This window comes from Mesoplodon densirostris, chromosome 7 (genome assembly GCF_025265405.1).
Source record: "Mesoplodon densirostris isolate mMesDen1 chromosome 7, mMesDen1 primary haplotype, whole genome shotgun sequence".
Lineage (NCBI taxonomy): Eukaryota > Metazoa > Chordata > Mammalia > Artiodactyla > Ziphiidae > Mesoplodon > Mesoplodon densirostris.
Window position 1 is genome coordinate 90,563,144 of NC_082667.1, and position 27,031 is coordinate 90,590,174.

Consider the following 27,031-nt stretch of genomic DNA (forward strand, 5'->3'; position numbering starts at 1 on the left):
TTGCGCCACCAGGGAGGCCCCACACTGTCTTTTAATTATTATATCTATATTCTACATTTTTATATCTGGTAGTGAATAAGTTTGTCATTCCCAAAGTCTGCTGAGACTTGGATTGGGATTACATTAAATCTTTAGAAAATCTTAGAAAACTTGTTAATTTAATTTTGAGTCTTCCAATCTAAGGGCAGAGTCAGATATTTGCAGTTATTTGTCTTTGTTAATTATTTGAAAAAATGTTTGAGCCATAGTTTTAAGCATTGAGGTTTGAACATATTTTATTTCTCATGACGTTTACATGAAATGTTTCTGTAAGTGGTATTTTAATTTTTCTATTTAATATTGTTTGCTAGCATACAGAAATAAAAGAAGTTTTATATATGAATTATATCCAATGAGTTTGTTAAATTAAATTATTATTTGTAATTGTTTTTTATATATTTTTTATTTTTTTATTTTTTGCTTTATAACAAATTTAATCAGTTATACATATACATATGTTCCCAATCCCCTCCCTTTTGCATCTCCCTCCCACCCTCCCTATCCCACCCTTCCAGGCGGTCACAAAGCACCGAGCTGATCTCCCTGTGCTATGCGGCTGCTTCCCACTAGCTATCTACCTTACGTTTGGTAGTGTATATATGTCCATGCCATTCTTTCACTTTGTCACAGCTTACCCTTCCCCCTCCCCATATCCTCAAGTCTATTCTCTAGTAGGTCTGTGTCTTTATTCCTGTCTTAACCCTATGTTCTTCAGGACATTTTTTTTCTTAAATTCCATATATATGTGTCAGCATACAGTATTTGTCTTTCTCTTTCTGACTTACTTCACTCTGTATGACAGACTCTAGGTCTATCCACCTCATTACAAATAGCTCAATTTCATTTATTTTTATGGCTGAGTAATATTCCATTGTATATATGTGCCATATCTTCTTTACCCATTCATCCGATGATGGACACTTAGGTTGTTTCCATCTCTGGGCTATTGTAATAGGGCTGTTATGAACATTTTGGTACATGTCTCTTTCTGAATTATGGATTTCTCAGGGTATATGCCCAGTAGTGGGATTGCTGGGTCATATGGTAGTTCTACTTGTAGTTTTTTAGGGAACCTCCATACCGTTCTCCATAGTGGCTGTACCAATTCACATTCCCACCAGCAGTGCAAGAGTGTTCCCTTTTTTCCACACCCTCTCCAGCATTTATTGTTTCTAGATTTTTTGATGATGGCCATTCTGACTGGTGTGAGAGGATATCTCATTGTAGTTTTGATTTGCATTTCTCTAATGAGTAAAGATGTTGAGCATCCTTTCATGTGTTTGTTGACAGTCTGTATATCTTCTGTGGAGAAATGTCTATTTAGGTCTTCTGCCCATTTTTGGATTGGGTTGTTTGTTTTTTTGTTATTGAGCTGCATGAGCTGCTTATAAATTTTGGAGATTAAGCCTTTGTCAGTTGCTTCATTTGCAAATATTTTCTCCCATTCTGAGGGTTGTCTTTTGGTCTTGTTTATGGTTTCATTGGCTGTGCAAAAGCTTTGAAGTTTCATTAGGTCCCATGTGTTTATTTTTGTCTTTATTTCCATTTCTCTAGGAGGTGGGTCAAAAAGGATCTTGCTGTGATTTATGTCATAGAGTGTTCTGCCTATGTTTTTTTCTAAGAGTTTGATAGTGTCTGGCCTTACATTTCGGTCTTTAATCCATTTTGAGCTTATTTTTGTGTATGGTGTTAGGAAGTGACCTAATCACATACTTCTACATGTCCCTGTCCAGTTTTCCCAGCACCACTTATTGAAGAGACTGTCCTTTCTCCACTGTACATTCCTGCCTCCTTTATCAAAAATAAGGTGACCATATGTCCGTGGGCTTATCTCTGGGCTTTCTATCCTCTTCCATTGATCTATGTTACTGTTTTTGTGCCAGTACCATACTGTCTTGATTACTGTAGCTTTGTAGTATAGTCTGAAGTCAGGGAGCCTGATTCCTCCAGCTCCATTTTTCGTTCTCAAGATTGCTTTGGCTATTCGGGGTCTTTTGTGTTTCCATACAAATTGTGAAATTTTTTGTTCTAGTTCTGTGAAAAATGCCAGTGGTAGTTTGATAGGGATTGCATTGAATCTGTAGATTGCTTTGGGTAGTAGAGTCATTTTCACAATGTTAATTCTTCCAATCCAAGAACATGGTACATCTCTCCATCTATTTGTATCATCTTTAATTTATTTCATCAGTGTCTTATAATTTTCTGCATACAGGTCTTTTGTCTCCTTAGGTAGGTTTATTCCCAGGTGTTTTATTCTTTTTGTTGCAATGGTAAATGGGAGTGTTTCCTTGATTTCACTTTCAGATTTTTCATCATTAGTATATAGGAATGCCAGAGATTTCTGTGCATTAATTTTGTATCCTGCTACTATACCGAATTCATTGATTAGTTCTAGTAGTTTTCTGGTAGCATCTTTAGGATTCTCTATGTATAGTATCATATCATCTGCAAACAGTGACAGCTTTACTTCTTCTTTTCCCATTTGGATTCCTTTTATTTCCTTTTCTTCTCTGATTGCTGTGGCTAAAACTTCCAAAACTATGTTGAATAAGAGTGGTGAGAGTGGGCAACCTTGTCTTGTTCCTGATCTTAGTGAGAATGGTTTCAGTTTTTCACCATTGAGGACAATGTTGACTGTGGGTTTGTCATATATGGCCTTTACTATGTTGAGGAAAGTTCCCTCTATGCCTACTTTCTGCAGGGTTTTTATCATAAATGGATGTTGAATTTTGTCGAAAGCTTTCTCTGCATCTATTGAGATGATCATATGTTTTTTCTCCTCCAATTTGTTAATATGGTGTATCACGTTGATTGATTTGCATATATTGAAGAATCCTTGCATTCCTGGAATAAACCCCACTTGATCATGGTGTATGATCCTTTTCATGTGCTGTTGGATTCTGTTTGCTAATATTTTGTTGAGGATTTTTGCATCTATGTTCATCAGTGATATTGGCCTGTAGTTTTCTTTCTTTGTGACATCCTTGTCTGGTTTTGGTATCAAGGTGATGGTGGCCTTGTAGAATGAGTTTGGGAGTGTTCCTCCCTCTGCTATATTTTGGAAGAGTTTCAGAAGGATAGGTGTTAGCTCTTCTCTAAATGCTTGATAGAATTCGCCTGTGAAGCCATCTGGTCCTGGGCTTTTGTTTGTTGGAGGAATTTTTATCACAGTTTCAATTTCAGTGCTTGTGATTGGTCTGTTCATATTTTCTATTTCTTCCTGATTCAGTCTTGGCAGATTGTGCATTTCTAAGAATTTGTCCATTTCTTCCAGGTTGTCCATTTTATTGGCATAGAGTTGCTTATAGTAATCTCTCATGATCTTTTGTATTTCTGCAGTGTCATTTGCTACTTCTTTTTCATTTCTAATTCTATTGATTTGAGTCTTCTCCCTTGTTTTCTTGATGAGTCTGGCTAATGGTTTATCAATTTTGTTTATCTTCTCAAAGAACCAGCTTTTAGTTTTATTGATCTTTGTTATCATTTCCTTCATTTCTTTTTCACTTATTTCTGATCTGATTTTTATTATTTCTTTCCTTCTATTAACTTTGGGATATTTTTGTTCTTCTTTCTCAAATTGCTTTAGGTGCAAGGTAAGGCTGTTTATTCGAGATGTTTCCTGTTTCTTAAGGTGGGATTGTATTGCTATAAACTTCCCTCTTAGAACTGCTTTTGCTGCATCCCATAGGTTTTGGGTCATCGTGTCTCCATTGTCATTTGTTTCTAGGTATTTTTTAATTTCCTCTTTGATTTCTTCAGTGATCACTTCGTTATTAAGTAGTGTATTGTTTAGCCTCCATGTGTTTGTATTTTTTACAGCTCTTTTCCTGTAATTGATATCTAGTCTCATAGCATTGTGGTCGGAAAAGATACTTGATACAACTTTAATTTTCTTCAATTTACCAAGGCTTGATTTGTGACCCAAGATATGATCTATCCTGGAGAATGTTCCATGAGAACTTGAGAAAAATGTGTTTTCTGTTGTTTTCGGATGGAATGTCCTATAACTATCAATTAAGTCCATCTTGTTTAATGTATCATTTAAAGCTTCTGTTTCCTTATTTATTTTCATTTTGGATGATCTGTCCATTGGTGAAAGTGGGCTGTTAAAGTCCCCTACTATGCTTGTGTTACTGTCGATTTCTCCTTTTATGGCTCTTAGTATTTGCCTTATGTATTGAGGTGCTCCTATGTTTGGTGCATAAATATTTACAATTGTTATATCTTCTTCTTGGATCGATCCCTTGATCATTATGTACTGTCCTTCTTTGTCTCTTCTAGTAGTCTTTATTTTAAAGTCTATTTTGTCTGATATGAGAATTGCTACTCCAGCTTTCTTTTGGTTTCCATTTGCATGGAATATCTTTTTCCATCCCCTTACTTTCAGTCTGTATGTGTCTCTAGGTCTGAAGTGGGTCTCTTGTAGACAGCATATATATGGGTCTTGTTTTTGTATCCATTCAGCCAATCTGTGTCTTTTGGTTGGAGCATTTAGTCCATTTACATTTAAGGTAATTATCGATATGTATGTTCCTATTCCCATTTTCTTAATTGTTTTGGGTTCATTATTGTAGGTCTTTTCTTTCTGTTGTGTTTCTTGCCTAGAGAAGTTCCTTTAGCATTTGTTGTAAAGCTGGTTTAGTGGTGCTGAACTCTCTCAGCTTTTGCTTGTCTGTAAACGTTTTAATTTCTCCATCAAATCTGAATGAGATCCTTGCTGGGTAGAGTAATCTTGGTTGCAGGTTTTTCTCCTTCATCACTGTCCTCTGTTCTTTTCATTCTTTTTTCTTTATTTTGCTGTGCAGCAGTTATTTCCACTATTTAATCTCCACTTCACTTATCCGTTCTTCTGCCTCAGTTATTCTGCTATTGATCCCATCTAGAGTATTTTTTATTTCATTTATTGTGTTTTTAATCGATGCTTGATTCATCTTTAGTTCTTCTAGGTCCTTGTTAACTGTTTCTTGCATTTTGTCTATTCTATTTCCAAGATTTTGGATCTTGGAAATAGAATCTTGGATCATCTTTACCATCATTATTCTGAATTCTTTTTCATGTAGACTGCCTATTACCTCTTCATTTGTTAGGTCTGGTGGGTTTTTATCTTGCTCCTTCTCCTGCTGTGTGTTTTTCTGTCTTCTCATTTTGCTTATGTTACTTTGTTTGTGGTCTCCTTTTTGCAGGCTGCAGGTTCGTAGTTCCCGTTGTTTTTGGTGTCTGTCCCCAGTGGCTAAGGTTGGTTTAGTGGGTTGTGTAGGCTTCCTGGTGGAGGGGACTAGTGCCTGTGTTCTGGTGGATGAGGCTGGATCTTGTCTTTCTGGTGGGCAGGTCCACGTCTGGTGGTGTGTTTTGGAGTGTCTGCGGACTTTTTATGATTTTAGGCCACCTTTCTGTTAATGGGTGGCGTTGTGTTCCTGTCTTGCTAGTTGTTTGGCATAGGGTGTCCAGCACTGTAGCTTGCTGGTCGTTGAGTGAAGCTGGGTGCTTGTGTTGAGATGGAGATCTCTGGAAGATTTTCGCCGTTTGATATTATGTGGAGCTGGGAGGTCTCTTGCGGACCAGTGTCCTGAAGTTGGCTCTCCCACCTCAGAGGCACAGCACTGACTCCTGGCTCCTCAATTTGGGATGATTTGTTGTCTATTCATGTATTACACAGATGCAGGGTACATGAAGTTGATTGTGGAGCTTTAATCCGCTACTTCTGAGGCTGCTGTGAGAGTTTTCCCTTTCTCTTCTTTGTTCTCACAGCTCCTGTGTCTCAGCTTTAGATTTGGCCCCGCCTCTGCGTGTTGGTTGCTGGAAGGTGTCTGTTCTTGGCTCAGACAGGACAGGGTTAAAGGAGCAGCCTCTTTGTGGACTCTGGCTCACTCAGGCCGGGTGGGAGGGATGGGCACGGAGTGCGGGGTGAGCCTGCAGCGGCAGAGGTCGGCGTGACGTTGCACCAGCCCGAGGTGCGCCGTGAGTTCTCCCAGGGAAGCCGCCCCTGCATCCCGTGACCTCGGTAGTGGCGGGCTGCACAGGTTCCCAGAAGGGCGGTATGGACAGTGACCTGCGCTCGCACACAGGCTTCTTGTCGGTGGCAGCAGCAGCCCCAGGGTCCCACGCCCATCACTGGGCTCCACGCTTTCAGTCGTGACTCACGGCCGTCTGTGGAGCCCCTTTAGGCAGCGCTCTTAATCCCCTCTCCTCGCATACCAGGAAACTAAGAGGGAAGGAAAAGTCTCTTGCCTCTTCAGCAGCTCCAGAGTTTTCCCGGACTCCCTCTTGGCTAGCTGTGGCACATTAGCCCCCTTCAGGCTGAGTTCTTGCCACCAGCTCCAGTCCTCTCTCTGTGCTGTGACCGAAGCCCGAGCCTCTGCTTCCAATGCCGCCCGCCCCCGGCGGGCGCGCAGGCAAGCCTCTCGGGCTGGTGAGTGCCGCTCGGCACTGCTCCTCTGTGTGGGGATCTCTCCGCTTTGCCCTACCCAGGTATGTGGGTAGTTTCTTGCCTTTTGGGAGGTCTAGGGTCTTCTGCCAGCATTCAGTAGGTGTTCTGTAGGAGTTGTTCCACGTGTAGCTGTATTTCTGGTGTATCCGTGGGGAGGAAGGTGATCTCCACGTCTTGTTGTAATTGTTTTTGGTAGATTCCTTTGCATTTGCTCCATATACAAATATGCCATCTGGGAAAAAAAGTTAGTTTATTTTTCCATTCCAATATGTATGTCTTTTATTTATTTTCCTTTTATAGAGCCAGGTGGAATCTGCAGTACAATGCTGAATAGAAATGGTGAGAGTAGACATCTTTCACTTTTTCCTAAACTCAGGGGAAAAGCTTTTAAAAAAGTATTTTATTGAATAGGGAAAAAGCTTTTAAAATTTCACTATTAATTATTATGTTAGCCATTCTTTGTTTTCATAACTACACTTCATCAGATTCAGCTAGAGTTCTATTTTTCTCACAATATATAGTATATTTTCTCTAAAGCTGATATGAAAATATTTCAAGAGAGACAATGAATGATAATTATAATTACAAAAAATATTCTGTGTTACTCTAACTCACCAGTTGATAATATACTACTTACCATTTTCTATTTTTTGAAAAGTATAAAAACATGACTTAGGGAATTTTAATACAAAGTATTTCATCTCATTTATGAAACCTGGTCCACATTTGGTTCTGCCTTAAGACCTTGCAACAAGATCCATTAAACTGCACCCTGAAATGTCATTGTCCCTACTGTTTTTTGCCTTCAAGTATGCCCTTCTTATGTCGTAATGTGTCAATAGAGCCAAGGGGATGTTCTCACCGTATCTTACCAGTTGGTAGAATTAGTGTTATCTAGATAAGTCAAAGCCTGTAAGGTCTCGGTTTGGTTAATATCTTGGGCAATCTATTCATTTTATCCAAAATCTGACATATTTTCATTCTGATCTTATTCTCCAAGACTCAAAATCTTGTCCTCTAAAGGTTACACTCACAAGATTTGTTTGGCTTTTCCCTCCCTAATTCCAATAATATTTGACCTGCTAGCTGGCTGATATTTGCATTAATTATATATAAGTTTTCACTGAAGTTAGGCTAATGTCAGACCTTAAATTTCCCTTCTGATGTCCTTGTTATTTTTTGGAGACCTTTGGTCTATTTGTAAAAAGTTAGGATAATACACCCATGGGTTCCTTACTGATCTATGGACATTAATATGTTGTATCATTTTTTTTGTTCTATATGCAATAGAATAGTTATGTATGGTGAGTTACCATGGCATTCTTTGACATTAATTTTATTTCCAATATTTTCCTATTACTCTGTGGTACTCTTCTGATTGTTCTTTCTTTTTAGATTTCAATAAGTCTCTTCTGATAGGGTATCTTCTGCCTGTTATAACTATCTCCATAGTCTAGTTTGTTTACAACTTCATTTGTTCCATAAGCAAATATACTTGGGAGTTTGACTTTGAATCTACTTAAATGTATGTCACCACTTAATTCAAGTTTCTCTAGAAAAATATATCTAATTATCCATTTTAAGGTTTCTTATATATAATGTGGGTATGGCAAAATTAAAAGAGATAATAGTTGAGAGTATCCTAGATTTGAAGACAAGCATGAGTTCTGAGAGTAAAGGAGCACATCAACTAATTAACTGGACTAAACACAATTCCATACACAATGTTTTGAAACTAAAAAATATAAATATATCTTTACAACAACAATCATTAAATAGTATATTACAATCAAAATAATAATAATGTTTCTAACATCAGACTTCTCACCAGACTCAACGGTGTCCATAAAACTGTTAACTAATACCTTCAACCAATATGTTGAAAGTAAAAAACAACTGTCAAACACAGAAAAAAAAATCAATATTTAAAAAAATAAAATCAGTGTATTACAACAAGGAGGAAACTAAATTCATAAGAAAAGATTGGGTAGTTATCAGTGAGGGTGAGCAAAGAAATTGGTAAACATGTTAATAACTCAGTATGATGGTTGACTCTTGTTACTATTAATAATAATTTAATTATTATGTTGAGTGATTTTGGAGCTAGAGGAATGAGGCTCCCTGACTTCAGACTACACTATAAGGCTACAGTAATCAAGACAGTATGGTATTGGCACAAAAACAGAACAGATCAATGGTACAGGAGAGAAAGCCCAGAGATAAACCCATGCAACTTTGGTCACCTAATATATGACAAAAAGACCAGAATACACAATGGAGGAAAGACAGTGTCTTCAATAAATGGTGCTGGGGAAACTGGACAGCTACAAGTATGAAATTAGAACACTTTCTAACACCAGACACAAAAATAAACTCAACATGGGTTAAAGACCTAAATGTAAGGCCAGACACTATAAAATTTTAGAGGAAAACATAGGCAGAACATTCTTTGACATAAATCACAGCAAGATCTTTTTTGACCCATCTTCTAGATTAATGAGAATAAAAACAAAAATAAACAAATGGGAGCTAATTAAACTTAAAAACTTCTGCACAGCACAGGAAACCATAAACAAGACAAAAAGACAACCCTCAGAGTGGGAGAAAATATTTTCAAATGAAGCAACTGACAAACGATTAATCTCCAAAATATACAAACAGCTCATGCAGCTTAATATCAAAAAAACCAACCCAATCAAAAAATGGGCAGAATACCTAAATAGACATTTCTCCAAAGAAGATATACAGATGACAAACAAACACATGAAAAGATGCTCAACATCACTAATTATTAGAGAAATGCAAATCAAAACTACAATGAGATATCAGCTCATACTAGTCAGAATGGCCATCATCAAAAAATCTACAAGTAATAAATGGTAGAGAGGGTGTGGGAGAAAAGGGAACCCTCTTGCACTGTTGGTGGGAAAGTAAATTGATACAGCCACTATGGAGATCAGTATGGAGGTTCCCTAAAAAACTAAAAATAGAACTACCATATGACCCAGAAATCCCATTACTGGGCATATACCCTGGGAAAACCATAATTCAAGAAAAGACATGTACCCCAATGTTCATTGCAGCACTATTTACAATAGCCAGGATTTGGAAGCAACCCAAATGTCCATCAACAGCAGAATGGATAAAGAAGATGTGGTACATATATACAATGGAATATTACTCAGCCATAAAAAGGAACGAATTTGGGTCATTTATAGAGATGGGGATGGACCTAGAGACTGTCATATAGAGTGAAATAAGTCAGAAAGTAAAAAACAAATATTGAATATCAATACATATATGTGGAATCTGAAAAAATTTGTATAGCTGATCTTTTTTACAAAGCAGAAATAGAGACAGATGTAGAGAACAAACATATGGATACTAAGGGGGAAAGGAGATGTGGGATGAATTGGGAGATTTGGATTGACATATATGCACTATTGATACTATGTATAAAATAGATAACTACTGAGAACCTACTGTATAGCACAGGGAACTCTACTCAATGCTCTGTGGTGACCTAAATGGGAAGGAAATCCAAAAAAGAGGGGATATATGTATACATATTTTTGATTCAACTTTGCTGTACAGTAGAAACTAAACAGCATTGTAAAGCAACTATACTGCAATAAAAATTTTTCAAAAAAAGTTAATGAGGAATAAACGTCAAAACTATGGGAAAAAAAAGGAAAGAAAACAGCTTAGTTTTTTTTTATTTTGTTTTGTTTTTTTTCTTTTCCTGAAAGGGTGAGGATTACATGTTAAGAACTGACATTGGAACAATGTGATTAATACAGAGCTTTCTGAAACCTACCTTAGGATAAAATGCAGAATGTGCTCAGTAACTTGAATAATAAAGTATGAGGATTGTACTCTGGATTCATAATAAAATAAAATCTTCCAAAAAGATAAGAAGCCTGTAGTGTATTCAAAATAATAGAAAAGCATATTTGATATTTTCTTTGGTTTGGATGTGGTGTGAGGGTAAAAGAGCTGAGAAATCAGATAAGTTGTAGCTTAGAGTAGGATACATAGCACATACACATTCAATCTACACTTCAGTGGGTGGATGAAGAAATTAATATCAATATAATTTTTGAAATATAAAGTTGTAGATTTATGATAGGATCTAGGCCAAATGTGCTGAAATAGAAATATCCTTTTCCTCTAGAACTATTAAACTACCACCAAGACTGGTGCTAGCCTTCCCACTTTGTCCTCTACTCTGCATTGATCTTGTCCTTGAGAAATAAACTTTATAAAATGAAAACTCACAAATTTCCATTTGATTTTTGGATAGCTTTGTATAATAAATGTGGTTTGTTTTGCTTACATAGTTATCCATCTGCCAGATATTTAACAAAACTTTTATCTGATACTCTGTGTCAAAAGAAGTTCCAAAGAATCTGTTGGATATTACCATCTGAAGTCTCTGAAAAAATGGTCAAGCACAGATATAAGGAATCAAATCTCTAAAAGCTTTAGAGTCTAAGCCCTAAGGTGTTCAATAAAGCACAGTCGTATGCACATTTCCTTGTCAATTTACCTAATCTATAATGCATTCAATGAAATGATTCAGTATGTTTGGTTTCTTAACTCTGTCTCATGGAATTATTTATATTATTATTATTATAGTCTTCTTAAAATTATTTTCTTTTACCTCCATCAAAGTGATTTCTTGATACATTTCAAATCTATATTAGTTATTCCCTTCCATTTTGTTAGAGGTTTAAAAAGAAATGGTACTTGGCTGGGTGTAGAGTTGAGACTATTTTTTTATTAGTAGGAGTATTTGGAGGGGCTCAAATTAATAACCTTGTTTTCCCACTCTGGTTAAAAGTGAAAGAAAACAAATGAAAAAAAAATCATATTGATTATCCAATAAATATTTTATGACAACTTTGATTCTATAATACCTGGAATTCTATTTGGCACCACCAATATTTTCCAGAGTAAAAACTGTTATGTTTTATACTGGCATAAGTAAAAATGTATCTTCCCCTTAGTTTCTGTCTGCCACTCTTTCATAGTTAATTGAAAGTGATCTAATGTTGGATTCTTGAATGTTCCTTGTGAGGAAGACAAGTAATGCAAGGCACCATGAGGAACAACATGAATCTGTGGGTAAAGGTGAGTGTTTCTATAACATCAGCCGGTGTTTTAAAAAATATATTGCCACCTGCTATGGGTATATAATTAGTTGTGACTGCAAACCCATGCAGGTATATTCATTTCTCTTTGCCAATTGTTTAATATTATTTTGGCATTTTATTTATAGGAAATGCAGGGGATGATCAATCAATCCAATGAATGAGAAAAAGCAGTTTGTAATGCAAGCATAGTTATTGTGAGGAATCCTAGATTTAAAAAAGATACTTTAGCAAAAAAAATTATTTTCACTAACAGAATGATGTAAGAGATTCTAACATAGCTAGCTTCTCATACTTGAGGACCAGGGAAGACTGACAAATTAAATACAGGTAGTGATTTTCCTTCCTGTAATGCCATAGGTATTTACGTGTTTCCACTTTAAACACATATGCTTCAGAAGACAAATGTAAAAAAAAGAAGAAGAAAAAGACTAGGCAACATTAAAGTTTTATAACATAATTGTAACTCTAGTAATGAAGTGAATCGCTGAAAATTTTCTTTTTGGGTGTATATGTCTCCAGTATTTAATACAAAAATAGCATTCTGACAACTGGAAAATTATCCTACTGTACCACTATCATTCCATGTTTTTTTTCTTCAAACATTATATAAACATTCTTAGAGGGGTCCAATTTATAGCCATTTTGAAATGGTGGCATTTCAAAATCATAGAGCTTTGTTGTTCTGGGTTAGATATCATCCTCTAAATAATAGAATTCCACTGAGCTGGAAAAATCTCCTACAGTGAATGTTTTAGCAAACAGACTTTTCCCTGAAGCACAGATGGAATTTCATCCAACTGTCAAAATGATCGACAGATTATATCTAAGGGTATGTATTGTCCAAGGATCTGCATTGTCTACACTCAGGTAGAAGGTCAACAGATATCATTCTTAATATTTTCTGGTTGTTATTTGGACCTCCTTTCTCTAGTTGGAAAAGTAGAAATTCAGTAATGAGTTTGTTAGATTTGAGTTTAGTCTGCTACCCAAATATACACTTTAATTGAATAATTCCTGGATTTAGTAATCTGATCTTGAATAACAATATGCTACTGGGTTTCCTCTGGATACTGAATTTCCTGAAATTAAAAATGTTTAACCACAGAACAGGTGACCATTTAAAGAGATGCTATAATTAAGGGGCAAGTATTTGACCTATAACTAAATGAAATTTAAAGATTTTTTCAAAACTAAAATCTGTCTCTATTTGGAATATTACTCAACTGCTCCATGAAACAGAAACTTAGAGAGACAAAGAGAGAACTGGTCTCAAATAACATTGCCTTATTTATTTATTTTTTTAAAAAATATTTATTGAGCTCCTGCTATGTATCAGGCATTGTATAAGACACTGGGGTCCTACCTGTGAATATTGTCCCTGACTTTGTGTAACTTAGAATCTAATGAAGAATATTGACTGAAAAATATGATTTCATGTTCAATTATTGATCATACTTGTGATAATTCAAATGCTTGGAATTGTGTCTATGAGTATGTTATAAGCGGAACTGAGTTTGTTTCTTAGAAATTGAGGAAGGATTTTCTTGGTTAAATAATGCTTCATCTGAGTACTGAAATAGGAGTTAAGAGGTGTCCAGGTACAGATGAGGGCAATGATCAATACGAGGAGGCTAAAGTGACCAAAGAAAGTGTTTTGGCAAGGCAGGAAGGGAATACATTGATTTGGACTAGGGTGGGAAACTTACAGATGTAGATACTAAAGGAAAATGATAACTCTCTCACAGGTATTCCATATGTCTCATTATCATTGGTGGAATAAGAAATATAGCATCATATAAAGAAAAATAGCTTTTAAATGAGACAGGTATTTATTTGAATGTTACCTATTATTCTTACTAACTTTGTTACCTAAGGAAACAGCTATCTTCTCTCACTCTTAAGAAGTTTAAAATGGACTGTTTGCATGGTTGTTGTGAGGATTAGAAATAATTTGAGTAAGGTTCTTTGACAAAAAGTGTTCAGAAAGAGCTTGGTATCATTAATGGTACTATTATTAATACTATTATTTAGTATCAAGATGTCACTTTACTTTAGAACACTCCAAGAAACTGAAAGTTGGAGACAGTTTGCTGTTCCTCTATTTTCAGGAACTTTGAACAGAGTCTTTTGCATACTTGAAATCATTTTCCCACATGACCTTTACATAAATATAATAGTTTCATGTTTTTCTGTACTCCCATTTTTTTCTGTTGTTACTGTAGGAATTACTCTAACCTGGATAAGGAATGTATTCCTAGTCCTTGACAGATATATAGATAGAAGGAAGGCAGAAAACATACTGGGTGTTCCAAATCATGAATGATTTTGTAAAACTCAATCCTCTTATCCAGCTGTTGTTCAGTGATATGTTTTGGAAAATGCAAGTTTGCTTTTCATAGTACACGTATGTAGTGAACCACTAAAGGCCATTAGACACCTCAGTAAATAAACAGATCTGCATATCAATTAGTACCTTAATTGACATGCAAAAATTTGTGATGACAGCTGGAGCAAATGAATTTTTCAGTGAGGGTTACAAATTTGTAAGAAGGAAAATATAATACTGTGCACTCTTTTATATGTTTAAAAGTTTATATGGAAACAACTTTATAATATAATTTGGTAAAGGATTATAAAACAGTTTCAAAATATGAATTGATGATAGATACAATTTTTCTTATGAGGCATTGAGAGGTAATGTGACTTCCTTGTACTCATAAAGTTAAAATGAATAATACAACTGTATTTAACCTTAAACTACTAGGCCATGTGGCAAAGAGTTTGTAAGACTATAACAGATAGTTATAAGAAAAATACATAAAATAAGTAATAGGAAAGGTGAGCTTTTTTACAAAACTATCTTTTGTTGTTTGAATTTTGTCTGTTAAAACGAGTTGTTCCCACTAAAATAAGAATGTGTGTGAACATGTTACATGTGCAAATGAATGCAAAAATTAGTTCTAAATCTTTGACAACTTTTGAGTTCTAACTTTAAATTTGTCTGAAGGGTTACTTGTAACTAGTTGATTTCAAAGCTTTAAATTAAATATATGCTTCTATGGTGGTGATTATATTTTCAACATGAAATGGCATTGTGTTGACAATTGAATGCTCCACAAAGGCTAGCAGAGAAATATATTGATAAAGGAAATCTGAATTCATTAAATTTACCACATCAAGGGAGAACATACCTTGATAATAGTGTCTCAGAAGTAGGCTGGAGAAGGATATTTATAGAGTTTTGGTGTCTAGGCTCTGGTGTTTTAAGGTAAGTCTTTTAAGGTGGGATGCTAATAGGGATTGGATAAAAATAACATAATATTTGTGGAAAAGGTATTAAAAAAAAAAACTGTTGTCTGGTAAGTGGGCTGTTTCCATGTGAGCAATCTGTTGTTGCAATATGAGAGAAGCTTGTCCTCATGAACAAACTATTTGGCTAGACAAATTGGTTTGTAAGAATTTCTTTAAGAAAACAGTAAAATTTCTTATTTACGTACCATCCTATTTTCCCCAATAAAAATTTCCTGTAACAGAGTCGTGTTAACAGAGATGTTGTCAATTGAGTACTATTGATGCTGGTTATATCAATTGTCAGTAACCTACTATGTGTCATTCTCTGCCCTAAGCTGGAAGATGTGTGGAGATGATCATTTCAGATGTGCATCTTTATATGAGACCACCAGCATCCGCTTGTCAGATTCTTTTCACTGATATTTTATTATTTTTATGTCATATATTAATGAGAAGGATTGATCTGTAGTTTTATGTACAGTATTGTATTTGCTTTACAAAGGCCTGGGAAGTGTCTCTACCTTTTTAATGCTTAGGATAACTTATACAACATTTGGACTATGTGATCATTCATTATCTGGCAGAATTTTCTTGTGAAGTCTTTTATTTCTGCTGATTTTTTTTTTGGGGGGGCGATATTTTCCTAATAACTATCACAATTTCTTTGAGTTCCTTTTGGAATATGTAAGCTAACTCATGAGATCAATGTTGATAGTCTACATTTTTCTAGGAAATTATTGATTTCATATAAGGTTTCATATTTTCACAGGGATCTACATATTAGTCTCTTACAATTTTTTAAGTCACTTGTGTTTCAATGGTTATTTCTCCCATTGCATTTCCTATTTTTTGTGTGTGTGCTTTTTTCTTTTTTCTTTGAACAAATTAGCTAACAGTCTCTGAATGTTGACCTATTAACTATATATTTTTTGTATTCTCTAGCTCATATTTTGCCATTATTATCTTCCTTTGATTTCCACATACAGCTTTACTTTGTTTTCATTTATCTAGTCTTCTAAACTATAAAGAGTAACTCATTAATTTTCATTCTTTCTATATTACTGGTAAAATTTTTAGTGATATGAATTTTGTCTATTAATAAATTGAATGTACCATGTATTCTGATGTGAATTGGTTTCTTTGTGATTAACTTTTTAAGTCTGTAATTTCAGTGCATAGATTTGTTTGATAAAAGGTTAAAAAATTTCTAGGTATAAAAGACCTGTCTGTTTTTCTATTTGTCTTCTCTTTGTTTTTGTTAGTAATTTCTAGGTTTTTTTTTTTGTATTTGATGAGAAAATATTGTTTGCAATATTTCTAATTTCTAAAAATTAATCATGTTTCTTTTAAACCTATTATAAATTTTTTGGTAAATATCTCATGGACACTTGGAAAAAAGATGTATTCTCTCTTATCAAGGGGTTGAGTGTGAAATATATCTCTGAGTCTACATTTTTTATTGTGTTTAAATATTTTATATTCCTATTTTTTTTGTCCACTTGATTCACTTTGTACTGAGAATGACATATTAACATTTCTTATTATTAGTGTGACTCTATTAATATGTCCTTGCATCCTCTGCAGTTTTTGCTTCAGGCAGATACTATGTTCTTTGGTTCATATATTGTAATATATATTATGTGCTCATTGTGAATTGTGGCTTTTAGCATTAATAAAGTGTTCTTTGTCAGGGTTAATGTTTGGAGTTTATATTCTACATATATATTCTACATATTAACACATTCACTCCTGCTTTTTTTCATTTTTTTTACCTGATGTACTTTAATTGAAGTATAGTTGATTTACAGTATTGTGTTAATTTTAGGTATACAGCAGAGTGATTCAGTTATATATAGAGACATATATGTATATGTACATGTGTATATGTATATGCACATGTATATATGTATATATATATATATATTCTATTTCAGATTCTTTTCCCTTATAGGTTATTACAAACGATTGAGTATGGTTCCCTTGTGTTATACAGTGGGTCTTGGTTATCTATTTTATATATAGTAGTGTGTATATGTTAATCCCCAAACTCCTAATTTATCCTTTCCCCTTCTCCCTTTGGTAACCATAATACGTTTGTCCACTCTTTATTTGTAGTGTTTCTGAATTGGTTTTAGGTGTGCCTCAAAGTAGAGCATAGTTAGATTTTGATTTGTGAGACAAATTGATAAAATATTTTTAATTACTTGAGTTAATTCAATTGACATTTATTGATACTTATGTGACTGTCTTCAGTATAAGCTCAGTCACAATTTTTATAATTATGTATAATTTGCTTTATGTGCTATTTGTTTCTTTGCAAGATGTGATTTTTTTTTTGCACATAAGAAAAGGTTTGTACTTTTTAAAGAACTTTTATTATTTAATTGTAGTTGTTACTCTTGTACATGTACACTTCTATTGTCTTTAGTCTTCTAGTTTTTTAATATTTTACCAATTTTCCACTTTCTTTTATATCATTTAGTGCCACCTATTGACAATACTAAAAAGGTTTACAATAATTTCCCATTTTCCTTTCCTTCTCCTCCTACTTTATTGTTGTATTATTTCTGTTTTATCAAAACTTAATTTTAAAATTATTTTTCCATCCTCATCTATTGTTTTGCTTTGGCCTTAGGTGTACATTTAGTCATTTTAAAATACTCACCATGGGCCTCCCTGGTGGCGCAAGTGGTTGAGAGTCCGCCTGCCAATGCAGGGGATACGGGTTCGTGCCCCGGTCTGGGAGGATCCCATATGCCGCGGAGCGGCTGGGCCCGTGAGCCATGGCCCGTGAGCCATGGCCGCTGAGCCTGCGCGTCTGGAGCCTGCGCGTCCGGAGCCTGTGCTCCGCAACGGGGGAGGCCACAACAGTGAGAGGCCCGCATACCGCAAAAAAAAAAAAAATAATAAAAATAAAAAAATAAAAAAATAAAATACTCACCATTAGGACTTTTGCTGAGTTGTTTTCAGGCAACATTTTTTTGAAGGAAGGTCACCTCTGGTATATTACTCAAGAAGTGCTGATGGATGCAGAAATTTCTAAGCTAATGTTGAGAAGATTTTCTTTATAATATTGATATTTTAATGACAGCATGGCTAGATATAAAATTCTTTACCTTTGTTCATTGGATTAGAAAAAAAAAAAAACCCTGCTTCATTGCTATTTGCTTTGTATGTTGATTTTGAAATTCCTGATGCCAGCCTAATTTTTTTGCCTTTGAAATTTATCAGACCTTTGCCTTGAAGACTTCATCTTTACTTTTGAAAGCTAAACATTTTATTTGGCTATTTCTCAGAATGGATCATTCTTCCTCCTCTCTCCCCACTCTGAAGTACTCAATGAGTCCTTTCAACTTTCAGATTATTTTTCTGAAAATATTTATTGGATTATACTTTTAAATGTTAGGTCTGTTCTATTGGTTTCTTTTACTTTTTAAAAGATTTTGATAATATGTTGCTCTTTCTTTGTCTTCAATTTCTGTTTTCTTTTTGCCTTTTTTACTTCTTTCTTGATATTACTTTCTTTCTCTTATTGATTGCTCTCCTGTCTTTGTCCTTTACTTTCTTTTACTCTTTTCCCTTTTATGCATGATACAATTTATTTTCCACTTCTGAGATAACTATGTCTTTCACTTGAGTTCAATTAACTCTACATTTTTATTCCTATTTTTTGCACATTTCTGTTTTTAAATTCTGGATTTAGTGTTTCTAGTTGTCTTTCATACCCTCACATACTTATTTTTATATATTTGATTCTCTTTGGAGTACTTACAAAGTTTTCTTCTGGTTCGTGGTTTTATTCAGGGGTAAATTATTTTCTTCAATTGATGTGTATGAAATTTTTCTCTTGTTTATTTTATGGTTTGGGGGTTATAATATTCTAGTTTAATGGTACATGCAGATCTAATTATATTGAAGTCATTCAGCAGGTTATATTTCTTTGGTTTTCATGGGAAGGGAGTTGTGAGTGTTCCAAATTTATGGTTTTCTTTTGTCTTGCACAACTGTACTTTTCTCATTTTTCTTCTATCTTCCTCACATGTGAATTGCTAAAGGGTGCTTCTTCCTTCTTTTTATCTTTCTCTCAGAGCCAATATGATTCTAAGACTTCCTTTTTGTTTTACTCCTGCACCTCTAACTTTTCCTACCCTTTAATCATGGCTGTTCTTTTAAATTATGCAAATGTTATGGTTTATTCTATATAGTCTGTACTTTTGTCCAGACACTTGAATTTTGGAATTTCAAGATTTAGTGTGGACTCAATCTTTCTGACTGACTTTTAATATCAGTATTAGACCCTTTAACTATAGTTCTCCTTTGTCTCTTGACCACATTTACTGGTTTGTTTTTGTTTTCTGTTTTGTTTAGTTTGTTTCTTGCCTTTGCTTAACATAAAGTCATTGTGAAGTGGATGTGGGATAGCTAAACTAGTGACTGAGCATGGGGATTTGGTTATTATTTTCTTGTTACTCATAGTTATTTTTGATTCTACACATTCTCTGCCTTTATGTTTTTGAGAGCATGGCTCTGGTATAGATTCCCTTTCCCTTTTTGTTGTTTATATTATTTTGGAGGAAATTTTAAGAGAAACAAACTTGGCTATGGTGTTGTCTTTGGCTAAAGTAACTTTCTTCACTATCTTTTTTAAGAGACAAAGTGTCTGAGTTTCATGCTGAAACCAATAGGTGGCATTTTGTGGGGTTCTGAGGAGCCCCAGTTCTTTATGTCTCAGTGCTGAAAGAATTCAGTGAGAGGCAAAGTGACAGATAAGAAGTGATTTATTAGAATAGGACTTGTGACACAAGTGAGCAAGGAAGAAGTTACCATGCCAAGAATTTAGTGGGCTACAGTTGTATTACCAAAAGAAAAGTAGGGAAGGGGAAAAGACCACCTTCTTCTTCATTCTTGAGTAGGCACTATGCTTCCATGATCAGTTCCTCCTCTATGTTGGGCGGGGGAGTTATCTTGTCCCTACATGGTCAAACTGGGACTGTCATGGCACTATGGAAAAATTATTTCAGGTCTCAGCACAATGAGGATCTTTCACTTTGAAATGTTACCTTTCCATGAATTATTGTTTTTTATGTGTGCAGAGAGCATGTCCTAGAAGTCATTAATTTACTGAGTTCAATGGACCAGATATGGGTCTCATGCTACCATTGTTTTATTATTTTGGGGCATGTATCATGCTCTGTTGCATGGTTTTGTTGCTAAGCAAGCCTGCTTTGTTTTGTGATAAGCAAACCTGCTTTCTTGAGTGATCATTAGTTTACAGGAGTCTACCATATTTTTTCTTTACTTAAAATCCCTTAGTGGGATTAACTATTTAATTACCTACTTTGTTCCTCTACTCTGTTCCTATCAATTTCATGAATAGTCTACTTTAGAGAATAAGAAGGATAGGCAGCTTATATAGTTTGCAATAATTCTGTGTGTATTACGTGAATCCTCTGTAGTATTCTTCTCCACCAGAAGCAAAGTCTGAAATCAGGGAAAAACACACAAATACACAGAAAACGTGTTAAAACTTCATCTGATGAGATTTGAGGAATACTAAAGGGTTTGGGTCTCATGGACCTGAGGACCAGGGGTAATATATTTAAGCAGGAAATCTGTGAATGTCAGAGAGTTTGGCCAGTTTTATTTTTTTTGAATGCCATCAGTTTTGTATTTCTTTCTGATTGAGACTGATGGCAACAATACATTTTCCAAGTAAATGATAGGATTTTCAAAGTTTCTTAATAACAGTGCCACTAAAAATGGGTGCCACTGTAAGTGGAGGTTGGAATACCCAGGTTGAGTATATGAAAATCAAGAAATTTTGTTGCTACTGTCAGAACTGTATTTCTCTGGCTTAAAGGACTTCAAATCATCCTAAGGATAAGAAACACAAATGACAAAGAAAAACTCAATTCCATTTGTAAGTTTTAAAGAGACTGAAGCTTGGGTTGCTGTCAACATACAAACTTTAAAATTCTATTGTGATAATGCTGGTGACAGGTAAAAACTGTAACAGAGATACTCTCAGCAATTTTAGTAAAGATATCTAAACTGTGTTTACCTCTGTTGCAATAACATAAATATTGTAGACATGAAACAAGTTATTTTTATCTAATTTACAACCAGATTTTCTGTACCTTACTGATTTCCTCTTTACTTTTTCTATAAATAGAAAAAGGTGCTTTATTCTGTTTATTTATTTATGCCTTTTATTGTGGATTTCTCTATTTTTTCTTGCAATTCTATTTATTTTTTCTCATGTACTCCAAGTTTATTAGAAATGTAGTTCCTGTTGGTGAATTTGCCCCTTTAACATTATTAAATAATCTTTTTATTATCAGTAATATTCTTTTCTCTGGAATATATTTTTTTTCTGATGTTAATATTACCCCTTCAGCTTTTTGTGATTAGTGTTAACATGAATTATCATTGCCCATTCTTTTGCTATTAATCTAATTATGCCTTAAAATTAAAATGGATTTCATAGGCATCCTATGGTTGAATCTTGCTTTTTAATACACACTACTAACCTCTCCCTTTTAATTGAAGTCTTTAGACCATTTACATTTAAAACAATTTTTAATAAGTTTGGGCTTAAATCTATCATTTTTCTATTTGTTTTCTACTTGTATTATCTGTTTATTTAATTCTTCCTCTTTTACTTGCTGCCTTAGGATTAATTGAATATTTCTGTGATTCCATTTTATCATTTTTTTTGTTTTTCTCTATAGTTTCTATATTATCATTTTAGTAGTTTCTTTTAAGAATATATTTTTCGCCCCACGGATACACCAGAAATACAGCTACACGTGGAACAACTCCTATAGAACACCTACTGAACGCTGGCAGAAGACCCCAGACCTCCCAAAAGGCAAGAAACTCCCCAAATACCTGGGTAGGGCAAAGCGGAGAGATTCCCGCACAGAGGAGCGGTGCCGAGCGGCACTCACCAGCCCGAGAGGATTGTCTGCTCGCCCCCCAGGGCAGGCGGTGCTGGAGCTGAGGCTCGGGCTTCGGTCAGAGCGCAGGGAGAGGACTGGGGCTGGCGGTGAGAACTCAGCCTGAAGGGGGCTAATGTGCCACAGCTAGCCGGGAGGGAATCCGGGAAAACTCTGGAGCTGCCGAAGAGGCAGGAGACTTTTTCTTCCCTCTTGGTTTCCTGGGGCGCGAGGAGAGGGGATTAAGAGCGCCACGTAAAGGAGCTCCAGAGACGGGCGCGAGTCGCGGCTGAAAGCACGGAGCCCAGAGACGGGCGTGGGACGCTGGGGCTGCTGCTGCTGCCGCCAAGAAACCTGTGTGCGAGCACAGGTTACTGTCCACACCGCCCTTCCGGGAGCCTGTGCAGCCCGCCACTGCCGGGGTCCCAGGATCCAGGGGCGGCTTCCCTGGGAGAAAGCACGGCGCGCCTCGGGCTGGTGCAACGTCACGCCGACCTCTGCCGCTGCAGGCTCGCCCCGCACTCCGTGCCCCTCCCTCCCGCCCGGCCTGAGTGAGCCAGAGTCCCCGAAGAGGCTGCTCCTTTAACCCTGTCCTGTCTGAGTGAAGAACAGACGCCCTCCGGCGACCTACATGCAGAGGCGGGGCCAAATCCAAAGCTGAGACCCAGGAGCTGTGAGAACAAAGAAGAGAAAGGGAAACCTCTCCCAGCAGCCTCAGAAGCAGTGGATTAAACCTCCACAATCAACTTGATGTACCCTGCATCTGTGGAATACAGAAATAGACAACAAATCATCCCAAATTGAGGAGCCAGGAGTCAGTGCTGTGCCTCTGAGGTGGGAGAGCCAACTTCAGGACACTGGTCCACAAGAGACCTCCCAGCTCCACACAATATCAAATGACGAAAATCTTCCAGAGAGCTCCATCTCAACACCAGCACCCAGCTTCACTCAACGACCAGCAAGCTATAGTGCTGGACACCCTATGCCAAACAACTAGCAAGACAGGAACACAACGCCACCCATTAGCAGAGAGGTGGCCTAAAATCATAAAAAGTCCGCAGACACTCCAAAACACACCACCAGACGTGGACCTGCCCACCAGAAAGACAAGATCCAGCCTCATCCACCAGAACACAGGCAGTAGTCCCCTCCACCAAGAAGCCTACACAACCCACTAAACCAACCTTAGCCACTGGGGACAGACACCAAAAACAACGGGAACTACGAACCTGCAGCCTGCAAAAAGGAGACCCCAAACACAGTAACATAAGCAAAATGAGAAGACAGAAAAACACACAGCAGGAGAAGGAGCAAGAAAAAAACTTACCAGACCTAACAAATGAAGAGGTAATAGGCAGTCTATCTGAAAAAGAATTCAGAATACTGATGGTAAAGATGATCCAAAATCTTGGAAATAGAATAGACAAAATGCAAGAAACAGTTAACAAGGACCTGGAAGAACTAAAGATGAATCAAGCATCGATTAAAAACACAATACATGAAATAAAAAATACTCTAGATGGGATCAATAGCAGAATAACTGAGGCAGAAGAACGGATAAGTGAGGTGGAAGATAAAATAGTGGAAATAACTGATGCAGAGCAAAATAAAGAAAAAAGAATGAAAAGAACAGAGGACCGTCTCAGAGACCTCTGGGACAACATTAAACGCACCAACATTCGAATTATAGGGGTTCCAGAAGAAGAAGAGAAAAAGAAAGGGACTGAGAAAATATTTGAAGACATTATAGTTGAAAACTTCCCTAATATGGGAAAGGAAATAGTTAATCAAGTCCAGGAGGCACAGAGAGTCCCATACAGAATAAATCCAAGGAGAAATACACCAAGACACATATTAATCAAACTGTCAAAAATTAAACACAAAGAAAGCATATTAAAAGCAGCAAGGGAAAAACAACAAATAACACACAAGGGAATCCCCATCAGGATAACAGCTGATCTCTCAGCAGAAACTCTACAAGCCAGAAGGGAGTGGCAGGACATAATTAAAGTGATGAAGGAGAAAAACCTGCAACCAAGATTACTCTACCCAGCAAGGATCTCATTCAGATTTGATGGAGAAATTAAAACGTTTACGGACAAGCAAAAGCTGAGAGAGTTCAGCACCACCAAACCAGCTTTACAACAAATGCTAAAGGAACTTCTCTAGGCAAGAAACACAACAGAAGGAAAAGAACTACAATAACGAACCCAAAACAATTAAGAAAATGGGAATAGGAACATACATATCAATAATTACCTTAAATGTAAACGGACTAAATGCTCCCACCAAAAGACACAGACTGGCTGAATGGATACAAAAACAAGACCCATATATATGCTGTCTACAAGAGACCCACTTCAGACCTAGAGACACATACAGACTGAAAGTAAGGGGATGGAAAAAGATATTCCATGCAAATGGAAACCAAAAGAAAGCTGGAGTAGCAATTCTCATATCAGACAAAATAGACTTTAAAATAAAGACTACTAGAAGAGACAAAGAAGGACACTACATAATGATGAAGGGATCAATCCAAGAAGAAGATATAACAATTGTAAATATTTATGCACCAAACATAGGAGCACCTCAATACATAAGGGAAATATTAACAGCCATAAAAGGAGAAATCGACAGTAACACAATCATAGTAGGGGACTTTAACACCCCACTTTCACCAATGGACAGGTCATCCAAAATGAAAATAAATAAGGAAACACAAGCTTTAAATGATACATTAAACAAGATGGACTTAATTGATATTTATAGGACATTTCATCCAAAAACAACAGAATACACATTTTTCTCAAGTGCTCATGGAACATTCTCCAGGATAGATCATATCTTGGGTCACGAATCAAGCCTTGGTAAATTTAAGAAAATTGAAATTGTATCAAGTATCTTTTCCGACCACAATGCTATGAGACTAGATATCAATTACAGGAAAAGAGCTGTAAAACATACAAACACATGGAGGCTAAACAATACACTACTTAATAACGAAGTGATCACTGAAGAAATCAAAGAGGAAATTAAAAAATACCTAGAAACAAATGACAATGGAGACACGACGACCCAAAACCTATGGGATGCAGCAAAAGCAGTTCTAAGAGGGAAGTTTATGGCAATACAATCCCACCTTAAGAAACAGGACACATCTCGAATAAACAACCTAACCTTGCACCTAAAGCAATTAGAGAAAGAAGAACAAAAACATCCCAAAGTTAGCAGAAGGAAAGAAATAATAAAAATCAGATCAGAAATAAATGAAAAAGAAATGAAGGAAACGATAGCAAAGATCAATAAAACTAAAAGCTGGTTCTTTGAGAAGATAAACAAAATTGATAAACCATTAGCCAGACTCATCAAGAAAAAAAGGGAGAAGACTCAAATCAATAGAATTAGAAATGAAAAAGGAGAAGTAACAACTGACACTGCAGAAATACAAAAGATCATGAGAGATTACTATAAGCAACTCTATGCCAATAAAATGGACAACCTGGAAGAAATGGACAAATTCTTAGAAATGCACAACCTGCCAAGACTGAATCAGGAAGAAATAGAAAATATGAACAGACCAATCACAAGCACTGAAATTGAAACTGTGATCAAAATCTTCCAACAAACAAAAGCCCAGGACCAGATGGCTTCACAGGTGAATTCTATCAAGCATTTAGAGAAGAGCTAAGACCTATCCTTCTCAAACTCTTCCAAAATATAGCAGAGGGAGGAACACTCCCAAACTCATTCTACGAGGCCACCATCACCTTGATACCAAAACCAGACAAGGATGTCACAAAGAAAGAAAACTACAGGCCAATATCACTGATGAACATAGATGCAAAAATCCTCAACAAAATACTAGCAAACAGAATCCAACAGCACATTAAAAGGATCATACACCATGATCAAGTGGGGTTTATTCCAGGAATGCAAGGATTCTTCAATATACGCAAATCAATCAACGTGATACACCATATTAACAAACTGAAGGAGAAAAACCATATGATCATCTCAATAGATGCAGAGAAAGCTTTTGACAAAATTCAACACCCATTTATGATAAAAACCCTGCAGAAAGTAGGCATAGAGGGAACTTTCCTCAACATAATAAAGGCCATATATGACAAACCCACAGCCAGCATCGTCCTCAATGGTGAAAAATTGAAACCATTTCCACTAAGATCAGGAACAAGACAAGGTTGCCCACTCTCACCACTCTTATTCAACATAGTTTTGGAAGTTTTAGCCACAGCGATCAGAGAAGAAAAGGAAATAAAAGGAATCCAAATGGGAAAAGAAGAAGTAAAGCTGTCACTGTTTGCAGATGACATGATACTATACATAGAGAATCCTAAAGATGCTACCAGAAAACTACTAGAGTTAATCAATGAATTTGGTAAAGTTGCAGGATACAAAATTAATGCACAGAAATCTCTGGCATTCCTATATACTAATGATGAAAAATCTGAAAGTGAAATCAAGGAAACACTCCCATTTACCATTGCAACAAAAAGAATAAAATATCTAGGAATAAACCTACCTAAGGAGACAAAAGACCTGTATGCAGAAAATTATAAGACACTGATGAAATAAATTAAAGATGATACAAATAGATGGAGAGATGTACCATGTTCTTGGATTGGAAGAATCAACATTGTGAAAATAACTCTACTACCCAAAGCAATCTACAGATTCAATGCAATCCCTATCAAACTACCACTGGCATTTTTCACAGAACTAGAACAAAAAATTTCACAATTTGTATGGAAACACAAAAGACCCCGAATAGCCAAAGCAATCTTGAGAACGAAAAATGGAGCTGGAGGAATCAGGCTCCCTGACTTCAGACTATACTACAAAGCTACAGTAATCAAGACAGTATGGTACTGGCACAAAAACAGAAAGATAGATCAATGGAACAGGATAGAAAGCCCAGAGTTAAACCCACGGACATATGGTCACCTTATCTTTGATAAAGGAGGCAGGAATGTACAGTGGAGAAAGGACAGTCTCTTCAATAAGTGGTGCTGGGAAAACTGGACAGGGACATGTAAAAGTATGAGATTAGATCACTCCCTAACACCATACACAAAAATAAGCTCAAAATGGATTAAAGACCTAAATGTAAGGCCAGACACTATCAAACTCCTAGAGGAAAACATAGGCAGAACACTCTA